General features: G+C 38.3%; 1 protein-coding gene across 1 annotated transcript in view; it reads right to left on the bottom strand.

The window, feature by feature from the left end:
• hpca (hippocalcin) overlaps positions 1 to 22,729 on the bottom strand; it is a 33,252-nt gene extending 10,523 nt beyond the window's left edge. Inside the window, exon 1 of the mRNA XM_057354015.1 lies at positions 22,518 to 22,729. The gene's annotated coding sequence lies outside the window, so the exon portion shown is untranslated. The remainder of the gene's footprint in view (positions 1 to 22,517) is intronic.
• Between the last annotated feature and the right edge of the window lie 1,818 nt (positions 22,730 to 24,547).

Below are 24,547 nucleotides of genomic sequence, written 5' to 3'. Positions count from 1 at the left end.
TTTTTACACATATTTTTTACACGTCACGTATAATGTAAAAAAAACTGTAAGTTTATGGAATTGTACTGTTCATTACATCATTCACGTATTTTTGAAATACGGTAAAAAATTAATTAAAATGTAATTTTACAGGAAAACTGTTATTTTACGGTATAAAAACGTTTTTTAGCAGGATTTTTTTACAGTGTGTGAATAAATCTCCATCCACGTTTTTGAGATTTGTGTCCATGTTGCATTATTTGTGAGATTTCTATGAGTGCATGACAATGTCTGAAGTCGCTTTTAGCAACTTGTTAGCAACCGCCGTTTTTAAGACCCGGTAAAAAAAATCACAAGTGTGTCATTACTAGGGTGCAATGGATCACAAAACTCACAGTTTGGATCATATTACGGATTTTGGTTCACAGATCGGATCATTTTTCGGATTAGCTAATGTAAATGTTCATCATAGTTTTATTATTATAATATAGGCAGTTTAAATAATTTTATAAAAATGAATTTGTGAAAATACCCTGAAGATATAAACTGATTATTTTAACAGAGAATGTTGTTTCTAAACAGTAATTATTTATCTTGTAGGCTATGTCAACAGTATGCATGCAGTATTTTAAAAATAACAAAATGTATAACAAATAAATATGACATAAACGTGCAGTCAGAGTAAACAGTTGACAAATGGATCTCTAGAGATCAGATGAACATAACAGGGGGTATGAGGTGGTGATCATGAAGTAAGTATCTCGACTGACTTTCTCTCGTCTTCTTAAAGAGCACGATACATACGGAACATGGATCAACCCTGATCAGTTTCACCACTAGTCATTACTAGTGTGTTTTATGCTGTAGAATAATACGCAAAAATGTTTAGAGGCGTTGTTAACCACAGACAGGGCTACGTTAACTTTTTTTGCACATAGCACTGGTGCTACAGAGGTTTGAAGTTTTGTATAAAGTATAAAACGTCATCAATAAAAAAATATGCAAGTGCAGTTCATCACATGAATAGGCAGGTAACTGACAAATGACATTAATGTTACATACAGATGGATAAATTAGGGCCATATCATTTTTAACGTACCTAAATTTGTTTTAATTTTTCTAAGTTCCGTTTTTACATTTACATTTATGCATTTGGCAAACGCTTTTATCCAAAGCGACTTACAGTACATTGCATTATACTATACATTTGTTTCTACTTATGTGCAATCCCTGGGATCGAACCCATGACTTTGGTGTTGTTAGCGCCATGCTCTAACCACTGAGCTACAGGAAAGCTTTTCTTTTTCTACTATACAATGGTGGTATATTTGTCCACATAAAATACTGTAGTATACTATAGTAGCAATTTACTATAGTAAACTGCAGTAAAATTCCTACATGCTAGTGTTTTTAAACCTTACTAGAGTAACTACAGTGTTTTCTACAGTTCATCAATTTACAACAAGGGCACTACAATTTTCTATAGCAAATACTACAGTACACTTCAGTGTTTTTTCCTCTGAGTGTTCAAGTTAACCGGACTTTTATTTTGACAGGTCGTCAGGAAGACCATAGACGTAATATACTGTATATGTCTATGGGGAAGACGCTTGAGGTTTAGTGTGTGTTTGATGATAGCTTTATTCAAACAGTCAAATGCTCATAAAATAAACTCTCTTAATTTTAATCTTAATTTACATTTTTACAATGCACTGCTTTTTATGCACATTTAGTGCCTGGTTAAAATTAATTGTGTCTGGTTAGCGAATAAAACTTTTGTTTTGGTACTGAAATATAGTGTCGCATTCAGTGAATCCCAGAGAGGTTTTTACGAGCAATAACTCCGAGGGCTGTGAAGGTTAAATATCTGAAAGAAACGAGGCTCATTACGAGTCCTGCCAGCAAGAGTGTGAAGAGAGAAAACGAGTCGCTGCTCAGCAACTAAATGAAAGTGTAAGACCAAAAGAAGAGATGAAGGGAGGGGTTAGAGTGCATCAAAGGAGAACAGACATGGAAAGAAAAGATGAATATCACAACAAGAGTATCTTATTCCTACATCTATAAAAAGGCAGGAGGAAAGAGGATGGCAGAATTGATTTTTCTCCCAACGCCTGCGTTTCTATCCCCACATCTCTCATCTATTTATGAGAAACAGAGGTAATCAGAGAATCAATCTGACCCGACAAGCGACTTCTGATCTCTCTAAATCAGCCCGAACCCCTCCCCACCGCTCTCTTTCTAATCTTCTGTCTCTTGTCTCTTTTCTCTTTTCATTCATTTGATTGCTTTAGACTCTTTTTAATTGCTCTCAAGTTTAATTCTAAACGCTTATCCTTTGCATGAACCATCACCTGTCAAATTTCTCACTTTCTTTATACTGAGCTGTCTCAGTAGACAGGCATTACATGTAATTCCGTAGTCAAGTACACTAACACATAAGAAGTTGATTACCTCCTTAGATCATTTTTAGACAAATTCTATAGACCGTTTCATCAGACGCTGGCCTGACCACCAGTTAACATCCGGTTTATGTTTGGCTGGTGTCTAATAATATAACTATTTATATTCAATTTAATGTATGTTAATATTAATTTGTATTATTGTTTTACTGTATAATAATTGTATTAAATAAATGATTTGTTGAATTTTGTTGTATGTTCATTTTATTAAATAAACAATTTGTTGAATGGGTCCTGTAGTTCGGTCGCATTTAAACAAACCGTATAGTACATTGACATCTGTCAGCGGTTGAGCTTAAGTCTAAATTCTAAATATTGGAGACACAAGTTTAGCCAAGTAATGGTTCTTATCGTTTTTTTTTTTTATTGTTATCAGAAATAATCTACAGGCAGTTCAGTTGGGGTCACAAAAGTGCGCATGCGCAGTAACGTTTGTTTATGTTGTTAAGATGAAACCGTCAATAAAAGCATTGCATATATCCTTTGTGTCGAGGTCAATCCCAAAATGCATTGCATTGAGTTTAGTAAAAACGTATGACTTTAAGTTAATCACTTAACTGTCTGGAGTCATCATTAAGATGCTGCCTTAGAAAGCAGCTTCCTATATAGGTGGTATAGACAGTAAGGCATGGGTTTTGGAATACATTATCTGTTTTTCCCAACATTTTCCCGCTTACTCGCCGGTAGATGGAGAAAATTGAAATCTCTTTTTTCTCTCACACTGACATTTTGACAATATACAAGAACATCTCTCATGAGCCGAAAGACAGCCCTTTTCCTTAAAAACACTGCGCTGAAATCCCCAGTCCATCACATTTTTGAACTTACAGAGGCTAAAGGCTGCCTGCCAATCTCATTCCACAAACGTTTCAACTATACACCGTAAATCACTAAAGCTAAATGTAGATTTTAAATCATGGTTTAGCTCCTGGCAGCGCCCATATGAAAAAACATCTCAAATGGTATATCTTTAATATCTTAATTGTTTGTTCTGAGAAGGCAATAGATGGAAAGATAAAGACTTTTGCTTAAAGGAGTTTACCCATTTACTCATCCTCAGGTTGTTCCAGATCTGTATACATTTCTTTGTTCTGCTAAACACAAAAGAAGATATTTGGAAGAATGTCAGTAACCAAAAAGATCTCATCCCCCTTTACTGCCATAATAGGGGAAATAAATACTATGGAAGTCAATGAGGGATGAGAAGAAGTCACTGAAAAGAAGTCTCCTGCTTCCCCCCCCCCAAAAAAAACAGATCCTAGAAATCACATTGTCTCCTCAAAAGAGTTTCATCTGAAAATTTCCTCAAACTGTGCTTTAGTTTTCTCAGTCTAAGTCCAAACGTCAGAGATTTCAATAAAGGAAAGTTTGATCAAATTAAACCTTTCTTCATTTATTATATTCACCACATACGGGCTTCAACCAATAGCCAGTGGAGAGAGATGAAAAAGGGAGTCACATGAGCCCTTTTGGGCTGTTGGAAGACGAGGCGTGCTGCTGCGTTCTGAACCAGCTGAAGTGGTTTGATAGCCTTTGCAGGAAAACCAGCAAGGAGAGCATTGCAGTAGTCCAACCTTGAGATTACAAGGGCCTGGACAAGGAGTTGTGCCGCATGCTCAAATAATATCTCTACTCGTACTCTCTTACTTATTCTTACATTCGTGTCTGTTTCATAAGGTATTTAAAAACATTTGAAGTCAACCCTTTCATTAGCAAAACTGAAAACTCAATAAAGTCTTCTGAGCTACAGATCAACCTCTGAGCCATAAGATGCCGGGCGCTGTAATGTAATGCCATCTTGCTATAACATCACACAGTCAACACATCACACAGCACTGCTGGCTTTACAGCTGTCAGGAATGGCTTTTAATAAAGACAGCTGGAGTCGAGTCCTGATGTGAATCAATGAATCTATTTCACATTACGCAAAAAAGGGTGTGGGAGGAGGAGTGGCTAGAGAAGACATTAGATGAACAGAAAAGGAGAGAGAGATGGAGAGAGTACACTAATGAAAGGAGTAAAAATAAGAATGAGGCTGCGTCCTCTGTGTGTGAGGTCCCTTCAGTAATCGTCATTTCATACCTCTGGTCATAAGGGACATGAGCCGATCTCGGTCGGCTGCCCATCAGGCATATAAAACAGCACAGGATGGCTGTTGAAGGAGTTACTTGGCATTTTTTCAAGCTTTATTGACAGGGCAGTAAAGAGGAGAATTGATGAGAAGACTGCATCGGGAAATCACATGATCTATTGTTGAGTCAAGTCTTCTTGTCAAAATCCTACCCAGAACCTATTCTTCATAACCTGAAGTTTTCGACTTCAGCAAGTACCTGGTCCTACTGTACCATATGAATGATACCTATAAAGGATAGAGGACAATAAAACCCCTGGAATTACACTGATGATGTCATCAAGATTATTATATAATAGTCAGATACTGCGTCCGAAATCGCATACTATGACTATGATGACTATGATTTAAATTAAGTTCCTACCTATCGACTGTTAAAGGGTGAATTCGGGTAATCTGGGACATTTTTTGCAATTTTTGCTTCTGCGATTTACACATTAGATCAAAACATTAAGCCTGCCTCAGATTACAGGAGTTTAGAAATCCTGACCGATTATAAAATCTGGTTGCAGCACACACGTAAGGAGAATCTTGACAGATTCTCTTATTTCAAATCTTAATCATGTTCATACTTAAAGATTAGAAACTCCTGACTCATCACACACTACAAGATAATATTAAGATTATCGTACCTGAGAACGCGCACATCACATGACTTCAATTCGAAAGCTGATGTAAACAATGTGTGTATTTGATGTGACATGGGGACATCTAGTGGTAGTATGGCATTATGTCAACTGGTGGTCATGCGGGAATGATTTGTATCTGGTAGCAGTTAAATAAAGTTGTGTGAGGAAAGCAGCAGCTTGTAAAAGTAGGTTTAGTGGGACAAGAACTTAAGGACATACTAGAATGTGTCAGATGTGTTCAAGGTAGAAAATATCTATTCTGGTATCTAGCTAAAACAGGAATTATAGCAAGAATATGACTAAATAGAGAAGTTGACGATCACCAGAAGATGGCAGTAGTGCAACACAATGGATGCAAGCTGCCGGTAAAAACCAAGAAGAAGCAGCAGCTCGTGTTCACTATGTAAAATACAGAACACAATGGACATTGCGAAGCAACAACTTGAAGGACGCGAGGTCATCCTTTCCAAAAAGGATGACGTCATATGCATGCGTATTACGTGTTCAGTCTGTAGGCATGCATGAGATGTTCCCCAAACAATAATGGCGGCCTCCATGCTGCTTGGTTGTGCTGCGTGACATACCCATTATCATTTCTCCAGCAAAAAGTAGATTTACTGCACATACACGCCAACAAAGTGTATTAAAATCGCTTTTAGCTTAAAAAGATAACGCTGTCGTATGTACGTGAAACTTTTCAAATCCCTAAGGAACAACTTTCCCGTTTTTCATCGTGTAAACGTACTCTAAGATGTCATGTTTTTGCTTCTTTGCCGAAGGAGATAACGCATTTACGAAACGCGCTCTGTAGAGCAGTTTGACCGTTTAGAACCAGGCCTACTGTAGAAACAACATGGTAAATTCCATCCTAGGGGACCTGCGGTGTATGTAGATATAAATAGCTAATTCCAAGGTAATAAAAACAGCTTCATTATGTAAGGTCTCAGAAGACAGTTATGCACATTATATTGCATTTCTGTCAATAGATCCTATAAAAAAATTACACACTGGACTTTTAAGGAGGGTACACACACTGATACTCCGTTTTTGATTTCCGTCATATGATGGCAGCAGCATTATTGTTATTACTCAGAGCGAAAAATAGGGAGGGAGAAAGAGAAACCGGTTATTTGTGAGAAAAATACGCAATCGGTTGACAGATGGACACGTTGCGATGCACTATAAGCATTTCCCCCAGTGTACAACCTCCACCTCCATTAATGAGCTTACCGACACATCATCTGTATTATGCCGTTATTACACGACCCTGCTCAACCCCCATAACAGATGCACAAAGCAAAACACAGAAAGAGTTCCATCAAAGCATGCAAGCACACTATTGGCAGATCGCTTTATCATAACAAATGAAAGAGGCTTGGGGTGAGTGGAACACACGTTGAGCAGGTCTGATAATCATGCAGCTTTTCTCACTGGAGATTGGATGACCTCTGCGATATGCAGCGTGCGCATGTGAGCGTGTGTGTGTTCCGTTCATAAGCTGGATAGAGTTGCAGATGGTGCTGAAAGAATATAACTGCTCATCTGTCATTTATTGTTTAAAGAACAATGGTTCCATCTGACTGCTGCTGCAGTTTTATATCAGAACAAATAACATTCATTGTATAGAATTACTGAGCATTCTATTGAGTGAGACGATATTGGCCAGACTCATATGAAATGCATTCTTCCAGGATTAGCTGTACGCCTCAATGAATAAGCTGTGTGTAAATGCAGTGCTATAGGGCTAGTTACCAAGGTTCTAAATTGTCTTGCCACATTGTTATGCTATTGCTGGGTGGTTGCTAAGGCATTGCTAGGCTGCACCAGGTGGTTGCATGGGGTCAAAAGAGATCATCGTTATGCTATTGCTGGGTGGTTTCTAAGGCATTGCTTGGATGCTCCAGGTGGTTGCTTGGTAGCAAAAGAGATCATCGTTATGCTGGGTGGTTGCTAAGACGTTGCTTGCATGCTCCAGGTGGTTGCTTGGTGTCAAAAGAGATCATCGTTATGCTGGGTTGTTGCTAAGGCGTTGCTTGCATGCTTCAGGTGGTTGCTTGGTGTCAAAAGAGATCATTGTTATGCTATTGCTGGGTGGTTGCTAAGGCATTGCTAGGATGCTCCAGGTGGTTGCTTGGTGTCAAAAGAGATCATCATTATGCTATTGCTGGGTGGTTGCTAAGGCATTGCTAGGATGCTCCAGGTGGTTGCTTGGTGTCAAAAGAGATCATCAATATGCTATTGCTGGGTGGTTGCTAAGTCGTTGCTTGGATGCTCCAGGTGGTTGCTTGGTGTCAAAAGAGATCATCAATATGCTATTGCTGGGTGGTTGCTAAGTCGTTGCTAGGACGCTCCAGGTGGTTGCTTGGTGTCAAAAGAGATCATCAATATGCTATTGCTGGGTGGTTGCTAAGGCATTGCTAGGATGCTCCAGGTGGTTGCTAGGGTGTTGCTAGGCTGCACCAGGTGGTTGAGTGGTGTCAAAAGAGATCATCGTTATGCTACTGCTGGGTGGTTGCTAAGGCGTTGCTAGGCTGCACAAGGTGGTTGCTTGGTGTCAAAAGAGATGACATCAAAGTCTCTATGATACTCAGTAATAATCCCTATACAGTAGCTGCAGTACCTCTGTTAAAGAGAGGATTTTTTTTATTAGTTTCATTGTCTACCAGGCTAAAATGTTACATCCCAAAGCTTAACCCTTTAGGCTCAACGGTTAAAAATAGTTGTGAATTAGTGAAGCCTCAATAAAAATTGAAAAAAAAAAATCTTACTGATGAAATTCCTACATTTATTATGTCTTTGCCTTCAGTCACATAACATTGGGATGCAAAAGGTGGTACACCGAGGTCAATCTGCACATCTCCTTGGAGGAACTCAGGCCTTTAGATGGACTTATGGCTATGTGGGTCAGACAAAAAGAGATCGCTGGCCTTCATTCACACACTGGCTCACCATAAGAGCAAAAATGTTCTTTAAATAGGCTAAGTGCTTCTTTATAATTCTAGTCTGCTAGTATAACCGTCTACTAATTGCATTCGAATCCAAACTGGATTTACAAACTAATTGTGATGCTGAAATACAGACAGTCAGCAAATGCAGAGCAATGCCGTTAATACTCAGCCGTATATTTACACTCACAATCAGCCTCATTCACGGCATAAAATGTCAAATGATATCATCCCCGCCATAGCCACCCACTTGAGTGAAATAAGCGTGCCTATGTGAATGAAGTATTTCTCAGAACCAACATTTTGACCTTTTCGAATTCTTTACAAATATCTCTCGTGCCACCGCCGAAAGCCTAGGTGTGAAAGTGAAGTGTTCAAAGAATAAGCAATGCATTCAGATTCAGAATTCAAGGGCATTGAGATTTTCAGTCATGAAAAATTCATTCTTGGGGACTAATCAAAATCCTTCTCTGTTCTTTGTAACATACAGAGAATCCGGGAGATAATAACAGTCCCTTTCAAGAGCTTGTAGACCTGAACCTGTAGCTTATGAGACTGTCACCTTATTGGTTTGCTTATTTGGCAGGAGGTTTTAGATGGCGATATACAGCTTTATATGGACTCTGCAGCTGCCAATTTTAGCCTTCATTCATCCGGCTCTCACAATAAAACGTAACTCATCTTGTTCAGTGCAGTCAAGTCCTGGATCGACTTTCCTGTGCACAGGGTACCAAAGGAGCATACACACATGCACACTGCAACGCTACTCATAAAAGTCAGCTTATCTACTTTCTCATGGAAACAGTTCTGAAAAGCTTCACAGATGAGCAGCACTCAACCTGAAATCTCTTGTAATGAGTTTTAAAGTAAATTAAGTACATGTTGTTCACCTTTAAACAGCAGAACTTGTGCTTTCCGACAGCAGACCCTATATGGTTGATGGTCAACCACCAGCTGGACCGATACACGAGCAGCGTCGTGGCTGCAAAGATCTTTCTTGAAGTGGATTTATACAAAAAGGGAGCGGGAAACAACAAAAAACGTTTAGCAATAGTCTAATGACCCCTCAGGCAGACTAGCTTAAATAGAACAAGTATGTATTGGATTTCATGCTATTGTTTTCCCAAAGGGTATAGAGTGGTGGTATCTCTTACAGAGCGCCCAAAGCGGCACATGAATGATGGCTATATAACTGATACAGACAATGGAAGTAATTTAAGGACTTATTTAAGCTACAGAGATGTTAAGGGAGGTGAGGGAGAAATATTAGAGACCATTTCAAAGGCCAATTTCAGTTTTTCTAAATTTAATATTTATAGGTATGTGTTTAGGTAAAAAGATCGTTTTTGTTTCATTCTGTGAACTACTAACAATATTTCTCCAAAATTTCAAATAAAAATCTTGATTCTATTTGCATTTAAACAGGTAAACAGGTAAAAATAACAGAAACGATGCTCTGTATTTTTTCTGACCTCAAATACCGCAAAAAAAACAAGTTTATATTCACTTTTAAGCAAAACAACAAAAGTGCATATTTGTTATATTTGTACATTTATTTAGGAAACGTTTTTAATGTGATAACCTTGATTTTTATCCTAGTTTTCGTGTGTTTTGTCATGCTGTTAGTCTTTCACATTGCTGTTGGATGACTTCATGTCACTCATGAGGTTGATTTTGTTGAAATTCAACAGACATTGGACTGGAATGGCTACAATACATCTAGAAATGCTGATTAAATAAACATGTGGAATGGTCTCTTAATTTTTTTCCACGGCTCTATGAGCAGCAATATCCTTTTGCAGTTTTAGTCGCATTCTTTCTTATTCTTCTTTTTGTAGTTAGGACTTTTTCAAAATATTTCTGTTGATATATTTTTTCTAATGCCAATAATACTGTGACATAACACCCTTGCGGTTTATCTTGACATGCAAAATGTGCACCACGGTTATCCTAGTTTAACCTCCATGTTTTATAACACCATTACACCAACATAAAGGTATAACCGCTGGAAAATCTCTCAGCTGTACAAGCAAGCACAGATTAAAATCTTTCATATCCTGCACACCTTGCTTACAAAACCCACACATACACATACACACAAAGTAATTGTTACTGACAAGGGTTAAAAAATATATAGCAATAGTGTACAAAATGTCTTAGATTCCGCAATGAAATCCCCAAGAAACCTCATATTTAACAAGTCTGAAAAACTAGTGATGTTTAACAAATCCATTAATTCTTGTCTCAGACATCCACCTGCTTCATGTTACTTGGGAATTGGTTTCTCTGCTCCTGTTGGCAAATTCGGCATGGTGTCCTGCCAATCTAGCAATGCCTGACTGTTCAGCCGGAAGACACAAACACATAAATCACATCGTAGGGCTGTGGAGCTTCCCGCTGTCGCCCGTTTCTGAGATCTACTGTATCTCCCCGAACTGGGCCTGAGGGTAATTAGTCACAATTGATGCTATCCGAGCAAAGCAACACAATGTCACCAGCCATGTTGCAAGATGCTTGCGTTATGCTAATTTCCTGTCTTGCAGGTTGCACACGAGTGCATGAGAACCTGTATTATGGAAACGTAATCAGGGTGCAACTCATGGCTTGTATTTTTCCCCTGGGATGCAATGTAATAGAGTGTGGAGAAGATGCGTTTATTCTTTCCCAGAGGTGCCTGTTGAGTCCGTATGCAGATGAAAATCCATCCGACTGGGATTTGGACAGCTCTGAGTGTTCTAACTCGAGGAACACAAATAGCATCACGTACAGAGGCTGATCTTATTAGCAAATGAGGTGAACAACGTTGTTAGCAAACTGATGTTTTCAAAGACAGCTTCAATATTGTGAATATTGGAACCTGCATCACATCCTCCAGCACCGAAACAGGCAAAAAAAACATGTATTTATTAGAGCAAAACATTAGCTTTGTGAAAAAACCTGGCAGGGTGATTAGCAGCCCATGAAGTGGATGCAATGAAAACCTGTATATTACACAAGAAATTATGGAAATAAGCAAGCAAATATTTAGACATGAACTACTGACTTGAAATGTTATACTTTAATACTAAACTATGCTATTATACTAAAAAATAGCATAGAAAAGTTAATATAGACAAATATGTAAAGAAAGGATAAAGAAATGCACTAGTGGTGTTAAACTTCTTAACAGTCTTAAAGGGATAGTTCACCCAAAAATGAAAATTCTGTCATGAATTACTCCACCTCAAGTTGTTCCAAACCTGACTACCATAGTAGAAATTTTTATTTATTTTTTGCTCTGTTGAATACAAAGTAAGATATTTTGGATTTAGAAAAACAAACAGTTCTGGGGCACCTTTGACAACTATTTTTATTTATTTCTATATGGTAGTCAATAGTGCCTCAGAAATCTCAGTTGCTAACATTTTTCTAAATATCTTTCTTTGTGTTTAACAGAACAAATAAATGTATACAGGTTTGGAACAACTTGAGGTTGAGTAATTCATGACAGAATTTTCATTTTTTGGTAAGCTATCCCTTTAAATGTAATTCAGAATCCTTACGTGTCAGTAAACTGCAGTAAAAAAGTATATTTGATATTTGAGCAGACAATGACGTAAAACCACCACGACTGATCGAAGACTGGCCATTTCTGTACTCCCAGCCTGTAGTCACTTGTCTAAACCTGTGAATTCTGGGAACCTGTTTCCTCTTGGACTTACGCCACTTAACAACTGTTAGACATACAAATCACATCTGTTCTTCTGAAAGACGCCTGTTCCAATTGTCAGATTGAGCCAAACCACGGACATGTTCCCTCCGTTACCAGCATTTCAGAATCTGCTAATGAGGGAAGCAAAACCACACAATGCCCAGGCCATAAGCATCAGAGTACCAGCTGTACTATCTCTGTGGATTTAGCAGTCATTTCAGGTTTTTTTGTGCAATATTTATGATGTTCGTCCAATTCAATGCCGCTTATTTCGATTCAATACCACAGCAGAAGATACTACTATATGTTTGTTCTCTGACTTAATTCAATGAGAGATAGATTGGGTACCCCAAAATAAAAATACATACAGCACCATCAGACAGTTTGGACTAATATTTCAATGAATCAAATGAAAAACTAGCAGTTTCAATCAGTCAAAGAAATCACACCAGCAAAAACTGTCAATCCTGTTACTATATATTTATATGCAAGGTAAAGGCAATAGTGGGAGATAAACAAATAAAAAAGTGAGATGCGTCAGAAACCCTGTTGGAGGAACCACCTCAGATTGGTCTGAAAAATCCAGCAAAATTATTTACTCAACCTCTTGTCATTTCAAACCTGTATGACTCTCTTTCTTCTGCATATTTTGAAGAAAGGTGATAACCGAACAGCGCCAGCACCTGTTCACTTCTATAGTATGGACACAAAACCAATGCAAGTCAAGGGGTGTTGGATAACAACATTCTTCAAAATATCTTCTTTTGTGTTCTGCGGGAAAAAAAGTCATGCAGGTTTGAAATGACAAGAGGGTGAGTAAAAGATGACAGAATTTTCCTTTTTGGGTGAACTATCACTTTAACTTCATTTTGTTGAAGTGCTGAAAACAACACAAGCTTAAGTTCTTAATTTGGCTTTGTCAGGCTCTTCAATGCTTCACTTGTTATTAGGGCCCGAGCACGGAGGAGCAAGCCACCGGCTTGCACCGCAGTGCAGAGCCCTATTGTTTCTGTGTTCTTCTCCCTCTTTGATCGCTAATTTGAAGGCCTAAACATGCTCAAAAACTCACAATAACTTGCACACGCATCAGACGTGGCGAAAATTTACGTCTGATAGGGGTTTCAAAATTAGGCGTGGCAAAATGGCTCGCTAGCGCCACCTAGAACTGCCCAGGCCACTACGCAATACGTAAATGCACCAAATTTGGTGGGTTGATAGAACTCCCCGAATCATTAAGAAAAGTCTCTTGGAGCATATCTCTAAACCCAACAGGAAGTCCGTTATTTTTGATTTACTGTGAAATTTTGTAATTTGTTTCAATTTCCAGTCGTAGTACTTAAACGAACTCCTCCTAGAGTTTTAATCCGATCAACATCATCTTCATGTCATTCTAATCTTAAGGCCTTTGCGAAGCTAAATTGCGGAGATCCTGACTTTTCGTGGGGGAACGTGACCCTGGCGGCCATCCAAAGTTTGGCGTTTTGCCATGAACAGGAAGTTGTTGTAACTCAGGCCTACAATGTGCAACAGGCCCCAGACTTCACCCAGACTTCACACATTTAATAAAAGTCCTGGCCTGAAGACATCTACATGGTAATTTTCAGATACAGTTATAGCGCCACCTGCTGGAAACAGGAAGTGACATGTTTTAAACTGTGATTAACTCCTCATAGAGATTCAAACAGGTCAGCATCATATTTGGCCAGTATGATCTTCAGACCTTTGTGATGATACATTGCAAGTTCCTGACTTTTCGTTGAGGGGCGTGTCCGTGGCGGCCTGACACAGTTTGATGTTTCGCCATGAAACAGGAAGCTATAGTAACTCAGGCACACAATGTCTGACCGGCCCCAAACTTCACATGTTTGATAAGAGTCCTGGCCTGAACACATATCCATGTCAGTGTTCACTCATAGCAATAGCGCCACCAGCTGGCAAAAGGGAATGTGACACATTTAAATAAATAACAAATCCTACTATAATTCGCCTGCATTAATTTTATCGCCTATGATTACACATATCCATGTCAGTGTTCACTTATAGCAATAGTGCCACCAGCTGGCAAAAGGGAATGTGACACATTTAAATAAATAACAAATCCTACTATAATTCACCTGCATTAATTTTATTGCCTATGATTACACATATCCATGTCAGTGTTCACTTATGGCAATAGCGCCACCAGCTGGCAAAAGGGAATGTCACACATTTAAATAAATAACAGGAAATCTGGTACATGTAAATAAATTAAAGTCTTTCTACACTTCCTAGACCTTTGTGACGATACATTGCAAGTTCCAGACTTTTCATGAGGGGCGTGTCCGTGGAGGCGTGACAAAGTTTGATGTTTCACTATGAAGCAGGAAGCTATAGTAACTCAGGCACGCAATGTCCGACCGGCCACACACTTCATATGTTTTATTAGAGTCCTGGCCTGAACACATATCCATGTCAGTGTTCACTTATAGTCATAGCGCCACCAGCTGGCAATAGGAAATATGGCACGGAAAAATCTATAATGTAACTCCTTATATGCACGTTGCCCACCGTTCACTGTTCCTGAGGCCGACGGGTGGTGATGGCACAGGGTTGCGCTTGCACTTTTGCGCGAGGGCCTGATCATCGCTGCTTGCAGCTTTAATGTTAGTATTATATTTCCAATATTTTCAGTTTTCAAAATTACATTAAAGAAAAAAACTATATTTTCACAGTCACCATGAAATCAAACAGGAAAATTCTACGTGTTTTACACAGTGTTTCAGTGATTATTATAAAAAAGTTTTTTTCGTGCACACCATTATTTTTAAATCTTATTTGATGTTACATATATTGAAGCAGGATACTTTTGTACTATTTTACAACGAGGAAAAATATTCCATTCTTTATCACCAACAAGAGCCTCAACATCTTTTAAAGTACAGTACGAACAAAATACTAGCACTCATATAACTTGTTGTTAGTGTTTAAACTTTACTGATAGTAACAGTAAAATAGTTTTCCCATGAGTTTCCTTAGGCATGAAAGGTTGTCTATTAGGGGTGAGACAAGATCTCGTGCCACAAGAATTAAATTAATAAGAATTAAAATGTGACAAGATTTCTTGTCAAGGTCTCGTGATATCAGCATGATGGAGTTTGATAGTGAAATTAGTATTGAAGATGCCCTGCCACTTTTAAATCATATTATAATTCATAAAAATAGACGGAAAATTACATTCATTCAAGCTAAATTTTCAAAATGCACCTATTTTGCATTTTGTGGTTTTCAGTTGTATAAAAGACTATTTTTTTCATATATTATATCACTGAGGATTACTTAAAAATAGTGTAAAAATCTTGTCTTGTTCTTGTGAACCCAATCTTGTGTCTCGTCTCATCTCGTGGGATAAGTGCCTTGTCGCACCCCTGGTGTCTATACATCCAGCCATCAAATGCTAGGTAACGTTTCATTTAGCATCTCTGTGCAATTCCAAACCCCTCCCCTTCTGCCGGAAAAAGCTTGAAGAATCACAAACATATATACAGTAAGTGGTAGGTATGTTTATTATAAAAATAGAAATAAAAAATGAAAAAATGTAGGGAAAATCACTGAACTGTAAACAATTTACTGCCATACTGTGAATAAAATGTAATCATGTAATCTATAAAAAAGTAACTGTAGTCTGATTACGAGTATTTTAAAATGTAGTTTTCTCTAATTACAAGTACTTGATTTTTGGAATCTGATTACGTAATCCAGATTACATGTAATCTGTTACTACCCAGCTCTGCCAATGGCCAGACATATTTAGCCTTCCCCCCAGGCCCAATTTACAACAAACCAATCAAAAAGGAAAGGGCAAAATAAAGCCCCGCCCTACATTTTTTTCTAATTTCAGAAGCCGTTTCACTTGGATGTACATCACGATATGTAAAAGAAGTCAATCGCAACTTCCGTTTCATTTTTGTAGAAGTTAGTGGTTATATTTGCTCATTTCAGCATCATCTGATAATTCTCCAGTAGACTAAATCCATTCTGATTATGTTTCCGGAAACGTAAAGTATTATTTCATTCAAGAAATTACATTATTAAATCTACAATCTGCAATTTATAATTTTTACTGAACAAGTACATCATTTTTTTTAAATGTTCTCTTTACCTTAGACCTATTTGCAATAGTAATCTTATAATAATGATTTATAAATTAAGATATCATCTACAATTTCATGGAAAATGACCTGCAATTTTCTCAAACAGAAACGGCAATACAGATGCAAAAGTTACGGATTGCAGATTGAAATAGCATTGTGAGCATATCGATCATATGTTGCATGTTGAAATCGACCATATGTTGAGCATTGAAATTGGAGATTCAGGACACTAGTAGAATGCAAAGCCTCTCTACTTTCACAGAGATATCAGGTCTCAACTTCTGTGATTTTCTTCATGCCTGAGAATAAAAGGATTTTGTGGAAGTTTCCATTAATGGAAACAGAATGTAGTGCAGCTCATTCCCATTTTTAACACTACACACCGAAATGTGCCAGACTCAGAGGACACCCTCCATCTAACAACGTAATTATTCTCTCCACACCTTAATTGCCCAGGGCACCACAGTATTCAGGTCAAGGAGAACTGATATCTCACTTTGCAGGTCTCCAATGATGAAGAAACAGGCCTTAAGGTGAGCAAATATTGCCTGACCTCCAAAGTGCTGATCCTTATGGATGTCCAGACATGGCCCTGACATGCCAACCTCAGCATGTCACCATGACAATACAGCAAGACGAGTAACTCTTTCCTATCAAACCGGAGATGAGATTTGGATCCAAACTGTGCAAACTTGCCCGAGAAAGGCAATATAGCAGCCAACATGTACAAATCCAATGAAATCGGAATTATTTTCAATGGATGAATTTATGAAATGGTTTCCACTACAGTTGTGTAGCATATAGTCTGTCCAAGTTAAGCTTGAAGTCGCAATATATTTCTTTTAAAAGGTACAGTTCTATATGGCAAAGCTGTCATGACATACCCAAATAAGTATGAACTATTCCACTTATCTTTTAGCGGGAGGGCTTGGGAAACTGTGTTAAGAGTTGGGAACAAGGAAACAGAAAATGTCTCAAAAATATGTTATTTGAGACATGATGGAGCCCACTATCCCATTTCCTGTTGGGATGAGGCCAAGACTAAAAATACACATCCCCTTTCGTCAGAACACAAATTGCCCCTCAGCACGAATTTCTCTTTCAACCGCTATCATGTAGCACAGCACAGTCTCAGAACAGGAAGTGAGCTCCCACAATCCCCATGCCCGGGATCAAATGTGCTACACTGTTGGTTTGCTTTGATCCTTTAATGGGTAATGTGTGTAAACTGTGTTGACCTTACATTTTCTCTTGACATGACTGAAACGTTGTCGCTCTGTTGTGTCAGACCAAAGGGAGTCTAAAGACTAATTGAGTGTGCTGACCTTCAACAGTTGCTCTCGTTCATTATACTATTCATATATCCTTTGAGATGACTTATAAAACCACTAGAATATTAATGGTATGAGAGTCTATGTGGTGCACACTTAATGGGCAACAGGTATGCAAAGTAATCATGGCAGAAGCCAAATTTCATGGGATGAAATTTCATTTCATTTAAAATGTTTGCTTAAAACTGCACTTCTCTATATCACAATTTCGGTTGTAAACAAATTACAAGTTACATACTATCCTTATGTGGGTTAAGTAGTCAAATTACGTCAAAACTGACATTACGCGTGAAATCGTACCAGACAGCTCAATTCAAAAATCACTTTTTATGATTACCATTGTGAATCGGGGGACAAGGAGAGTTTTGAACATTGCCTGCTAAATACCAGATTTTTGTTTATTTTTAACCTATAAAAAAAGTAACAGCTTTGAATAGTTTTTCGAAGAAAAGAAAATATTTTACAAAAATATTATTATAGGCCTATATATAATTATTCATTATTTATTTTGTATTTTTTTATAATTGTATGACATAGAAGAATGTAACTATTTCTATTTTGAAATAAGTGCTGCTGTTCATGCTATTACACCAAAAATAAAGAAATTCAAAAAAGATTTGAAAAAAATATATGTTCAAACATATATTGTTTTTTACATACTGTATAATACAATAAACAGTATGTAAAATCAAATGTTTAAACAACTAAATAAGAGAACCTTGGGGCGGTTTTCCGGACAGGGATTAGTATAAACCAGAACTAGGCCTTGGTTAAATTAGAATATATATTTTAAAAACATACAAAAAAACATTACTGGCGGGCATCTTGAGACAAAACAACAGCACTGATATATTTTAAAATATGTCAGTGCAAGTTGTTTTCGACTAAGACACCTCTAACATTTCAGGTAGTCTGGGACTAGGCTACCTAGAAATCGCCCCCTTAAATTTTAGAATAAGAATAAAATAAAAATTTAACAATAGGTTTTCAAAGAATATACATTTTAAGTTTATTTTTCTGTTTTTGTTGCAGAATATTTGGAGTAAACAAAGCTGTAAGTGATACTGTCAGTCTGATCAATATTTAACGTTTTAATGTCACTAATGTCCACAAAAAATGTTTTCCAACGTTTTGAAACGTTTTTTCAACATCTCATCAGTCGAACGATAGAGAAGAATGTACAGAAAACTTCAACACATTGAACAAGCAGTACATCTATCACTCACGGCCAGTTTTCATTCACATCAAATAAAATCAATACATAATCAGTAAAGGCGTCATTGTGGGTATGCAGCATTTATTTAAAAATGCCTTCTAAATTCAGTACACTTCTTCCTTTTCATCAGTAAACTCCTGCAAAAGGGATGTTATATTGGATGTAACATATTATGTTATACTGTATATATATCCTTTTCTGCAGTTAAATCATTCCTAAATACCCAACATCCCTCGTGTCAAGTTGAAGAGGTCCTCCTCATTCCCCAGTGCCAATGAAAGGTCTTAGAAGACGTGACAGGGAAGAAACTGACTCACGAGTACCCAGTGCATGTTGAAACCAAGCCAGACCTGAACAGCAGTCTCTGTAAATCCAATTATCACTACAGTATTTTACAGTACCATAGTGTAAAGACCCATTGCGGGATAACAGGCCAGCCGCTCAACAAGAACATCAGGCTGGACAAACAGAAGCACTGTAGGTCAACGTGACTTTGTTGAAACGGCCGGTACAACTTAACTTCTCAGGCCTCTTAATTTCCTGGTGATGCAAGGCTCTGCAAGGGAAGGAAGCGGCAAACCGTGCAAAGCAGGTCATTTGTGCATTTTCACATGAAGCATAATTATAGACGGACATTACATTGCTCTTAAGTTATTCTGCAGCCAGCGAGCTTTTAAACAGCGTGACACTGATTGCATTTACTCACAGACGGACGACCAAGCAAGAAACACTCGAGAACACACAAAAACACACAAGCGTCCACCACGCACACACATACGACTCTGAGCGAGCTCCTTAGAAACAACCACAGCGCGGTTGCTGGGAGCAATTGGCTGCTCCTTCAGCGGACTAATGGAAGGTGCGGGGCGAGGCTGGGTCTGGGTATTCTTTGGAAAAAGGAAGCGAAAGCTTCTCAGTGGGGAGGCAGAAGCCACATCCTGCTTCGAAAAGGTTCTCAAGCTCACAAACGCATCCCACGGTGCAGCCGCAATTGGGCTGAGTGGAACCCAGCGGTCAGGTGAAAGGGAGGCACGCAGGGCTCGGTTACATTAGCAGGTGTTCAAACAGGATTTCTAATGCAGAATATGAAAATTGTAATGCACCTCAAAGCTCAGGACGATGTTATGTGTCTTCAAACTAACACAGAGTCTACCTAAACACAAGATTTTTAGATTCAAAACCATAAGAACAGTCTTCTTGGTGCATCAAAGATAATCCACTTATATAAACTAAATAGGGATGTAATGATTCACTCAGCTCGCGATGCGATTCATGATACTGATCTCACAATACAATTTTTCCAAAAATGTTTTTACAAAATAAGTTGAGACAAATTAGAAATGAACAACTGCCCTTTTATTATTTCTCAAATGCTGCACATTTCTTTGTGAAATAAAAATATATTTTATGTCAAATAACAAAACTAAATTGCAATTTTAAAACAAATTCCAAATCAAAATAAAATAAAACATGAATAATACAAAAGTCTCTATAAACCATCTAAGACTTTTAACATTTAAGAAATATCAGCATATTCACATTTACCCAGTTTGCAGTAAACACAGCGGCCCCTGCAGTTAAAAACATGTATTGCGATTAATTTAACGTCTCAACCGATTTGAATTGTCACATATTAATTTCTCACGGTGAATCGTTACAACCCTACTTAAACTTAACATAAAATATTATTCTAGTCCTCTACATTTAGGCTATATCTTAATGAAGATAATTACACTTGCTCTCAATCAACTTCCATTACCGTCAGACGCCATGACTAATATTAATAATGTCCATTAACTCTCAGATTGTTAATGTGAATTTTATGAACTCTGCGTTTTCCCGCAATAATGTGCCATAAAGTTACCTTTTATGAGCAGAAAACCACTGGTTCTCCAAATTGAGAACATCCAACACCCTTGTTGAAGACGAGAATAAGATACATATTATATTCAACCTTTCACCATGCGAAGAGGATCATGTGCTTCTAGGTAAAGAAAACAGTACGTTGAGAATCAATGAGACAGCTAATGAGCCCACAGATTTCACACTGAAATCCAAGAAAAAGCCCCGAAGGGGGAATCTTGCCTCAAAGAGGCAATCATGTGTCTGAAGTACTGATCCTATGGTGCTGTTAATGGCATGCAGAAACCAGTAAGCCCTTAAGCCAATGTCATCTTCTATTTTCTCAGCCTTCACTTACTGTAGATGCAGGGTAACACAAAGGGGTGCACGCATTTAAAAGTGAAACAAACAACAAACAACCTGATCAATCATTTTGGAAAAAAATCAGACAGCTCACCCCCTTCATCCCACATCTGCCACATGAGCATGCAAAAATTAATCACATACTTACCCCACGAAAATCTAAAGTGTGAAAAAAACCTGACCCCACCCTTGACCTAATGTCACAACCCTTCCACCATTAGTGTGTTTCTCTGTCTGAATGAAGCAGCCCTGAAGGGATTCGGTGGAACCCACAGCCTCTTACAAACAGATGTTACTGGCAAACCCGCCTCTGTTTCCACTCTTATCTTCTTACATAACTGGAGGCTCCAGCAACATCAATGGCATGGAAGAAACCCATTGATATACATGATTATTTCAGATGTGTCACTCGTGTAAGATTTATAAAAGAAAACAGATGGATTTAAATGCATGAAAGCCAGCTGCTGTAAACAACAGGTAACAAAAACGATTTTTGTCGCAATGCTCCCATCAGACAGCAACTTTAAAGTATTACAGCTTCTGTAAAAACATATGCCTATACCCTTAAAAAGGTGCTTTACCCATTATGTAAAGAACTTTTAACATTCAAATAACCTTTCTGCTTCACAAAAGCCTTTTTGTAGTGGAAAAGTAAAAAAGTAAGAAAGAAATGGTTCTTTCCGGATTCTGGAAATCCTTCTATCCTTCTATGACACCTAGGGCGTTTTTAAGAGATTCAAATGGACAAAAATCTAATATAATGAATAAAAAACCTCTGTTGTGATTCTAAATGAAGGCATAACTAATTCAAGCACATATTATTTGTTACAAGCCTCATCACATTATCATCAGAATCATCCAGAATATGTTTAAACATACACATTTACCTCATGGTCATTATATGTGATTCTTATTCAGCAGCCAAATGATTCTTTCAGCTTTTCGTGTTTAATCGAATTGATTAAATGAAATTTCGACTAACTTAATGATGATTGGTTTAATGGATATCTTAAAATTTGGGCTATCAAACATTATTAACTTACAAAGGGTATACAAGTCACTTGACTCGCATCGTGATGAAAGTCGATACAAACTATTTTGGACCATCAGCAGGCTGCTAACCCTCATGCATGTTCATCGCTTATTTACATGAAATACTCAACAACTGCATTCAAATATTTCTGCCCTGAACACTTGAAAGCAGAATACAAGCGCTTATCCCAGTAGCAGAGACGGCGTTGCCTGTGCGGGATTCGCGTCCCGCTTCCTCGACCTCTTCCTCACTGATACTGAACTCAAACGCTCGTCCGTGTGAACAATAGCATCGCCTGACTGTCCAAACAGAATAACTGGAAGCGCGCACATCCGTCAAGCGCGACCCCTGACCCATCCGAACATTCCACACGTTCGTCATAACGGCAAAAGTCCATCAATTCATTCATGAAGTACTGTACAAATAACAACGACGCTGCACAATGACCCAAATCCTATAATGCGGACTGTCAACCTATGAAACCACTACGGAAAGCCTACTGTGCTGTTTGAAAATACACGTCTGGCGTTCTTCTAAGTAAATTACATTCGTGCGTTGCCTCGTGGCTTTTACACTATATTTTATTTTCGACTGTTCCACACATCCCTCGTGCAGAAACACGTAGCGCGTGGTTATGATGGGATGTTGTCTTGCACTAGTGCGGTCTGTACGGGCAAGAGAAGAGTCAACGTTCCGTCATTAAGAATTAAAAAATATTAATATTTAAAGTAAGCAGCGCGCGCTGAATGATGATAATGTCTTTCTTACCGTATCCAAGAAACGCCGAGTTTCCCCTCAATGTGTTGAAATGTTGCGAAAGGAGAGCAGGATAGCGGATTCTCTTACGGTCCAGCGATCTGTCTACTGCTGCCGCTCGCTGAATACCATGTTACCGTAGGATGCCCTGCGAGAACACGAACCGCGGCGGCGCGCTGCTGGAGGAGGAGGAGGCTGCGCGTCTACAGAACTGCGCCGGAGGAGCGCATTTAAAGCGAGGGAGGGTGTTGGCAGGATTACGTGGTGCCGTTTTAATAAGATGTCACTACGACGAGTGGGATCGCTACAACGGTGTCAGGGGCCCCATTGACTTCCATTGTATGGACAGAAAATCCACTAAGAGATTCCTCTAAATATCTTCTCTTGGGTTCTGAAGGTTTTGAGTGCGGGTGAATAAATGACAAAATTTGTATTTTTGGGTGAACCATGCCTTTAAGTTATTATGAGAATGGAGACAAATCAAAAGCGAACAAAAAAATATTGTGAGGTTGTGGTTTCAATGGATAATGCCATTAGAAAATCTATAGACACCAGGGACATGGCATCGCTATTGTTCTCTTGTGTAAGTAGTCTGGTAATTTTTTTTATTAATTTTCTTTCCATTTCATAGATAAAAAGGTCACCGTTCCTGCACAAATTAATTTTTAAAATACAATAACGCAGAAGGAATCCAAGCCGTGAGATGTCTCTGGTGTGAGACTAAACAGCTTTAAAACTTTTTAATGCGTGATCTTAAAGGCTACCAGCCGAGCAGAGCTTTGACAGGCATCCGGCTAATTAACAGCTTCCCAACAGGACCTGCCTGAGACACCGTATGAACACCCACCGGGAAGGCAAACATCAAGACAAAAATCTTTTATGTTTTGTGACATCATGACTTGCATTATCTAGTGACAGTTTTAATCGGATTAATAACATGATGTGCTGATTAATTACTCCCAGTTCGCAAACATCCATGTTTGATGAGGAAAAGCCCCCATAGTAGGATCATTTAAGACATTATTGTACACTGTATATTGGCTATCGTGCTTACAAGTGCATCATTAAACAGAGATAACAAATAGGGGCTTTGGAAGTCAATATATAGCTTGTTTTATTTCTACTTAAGCCTATATATAACCAACATACAGTTCACAGCATTTACAGAGGCATGGTCAACCTCAAAAAATAGAAATTCTGTCATCATTTGCTCACCCTGGAGTTGTTCCAAATCTGTATAAATATCTTCGTTCTGATGAACACAGAGAAAGATATTTGGAAGAATGCTTGTAACCCAACAGTTCTTGGCCACCATTGACTACCATAGTAGGAAAAATTACACTGGTAGTCAAAAGTGCCCCAGAACTGTTTGCTTTCCTACATTCTTCAAAATATCTTCTTTTGGGTTCAACAGAACAAAGAAATGTAGCCATTTTTCCTACTATGGTACTCAATGGTGGCCAAGAACTGGTTACAAGCATTCTTCCAAATATCTCAGTTCATCAGAACAAAAGAATTTATAGAGATTTCGAACAGCTTGAGGATGAGTAAATGATGACAGAATTTTCGGGTGAACTGTCCCTTTAAGGGCAATTAGTTCTTGCATTCAGTCTGTGTTATTAATTAACTGCGAGCCTATACTAAGATGCATCTCACGCATGCTATGAGCTGCATTGTGTTTTACTATGTCTTCATCATAACAATTAATAGCAGGTATTTGTTTATGAAGTTAAATGATGCCAATGCTTAATAAGTCTGAAGAGTTTCTAAACAAAACAAACATCCTGGGAGAATAAATCGTGAGTCTGCTGGAGTTATGATCTATGAGTGTGTGTGTTTGAGAGGGGCAGTGTTACTGGATGTGGATGGCTGGTGTAGAGTCTCTGACTCAGCTGTTGCTGATTGCATTAGTGTTGCTACATCTAAGGTCCCCCCTCTCTCTCTCTCTCTCTCTCTCTCTCTCTCTCTCTCTCTCTCTCTCTCTCTCTCTCTCTCTCTCTCTCTCTCTCTCTCTCTCTCTCTGTCTCTGTCTCTGTGTCTCT

This window comes from Triplophysa rosa, linkage group LG16 (assembly GCF_024868665.1).
Source record: "Triplophysa rosa linkage group LG16, Trosa_1v2, whole genome shotgun sequence".
NCBI classification, from domain to species: Eukaryota; Metazoa; Chordata; class Actinopteri; order Cypriniformes; family Nemacheilidae; genus Triplophysa; species Triplophysa rosa.
Note: the sequence above shows the minus strand (reverse complement) of the source record. Positions and strands in the feature narration are given on the sequence as shown.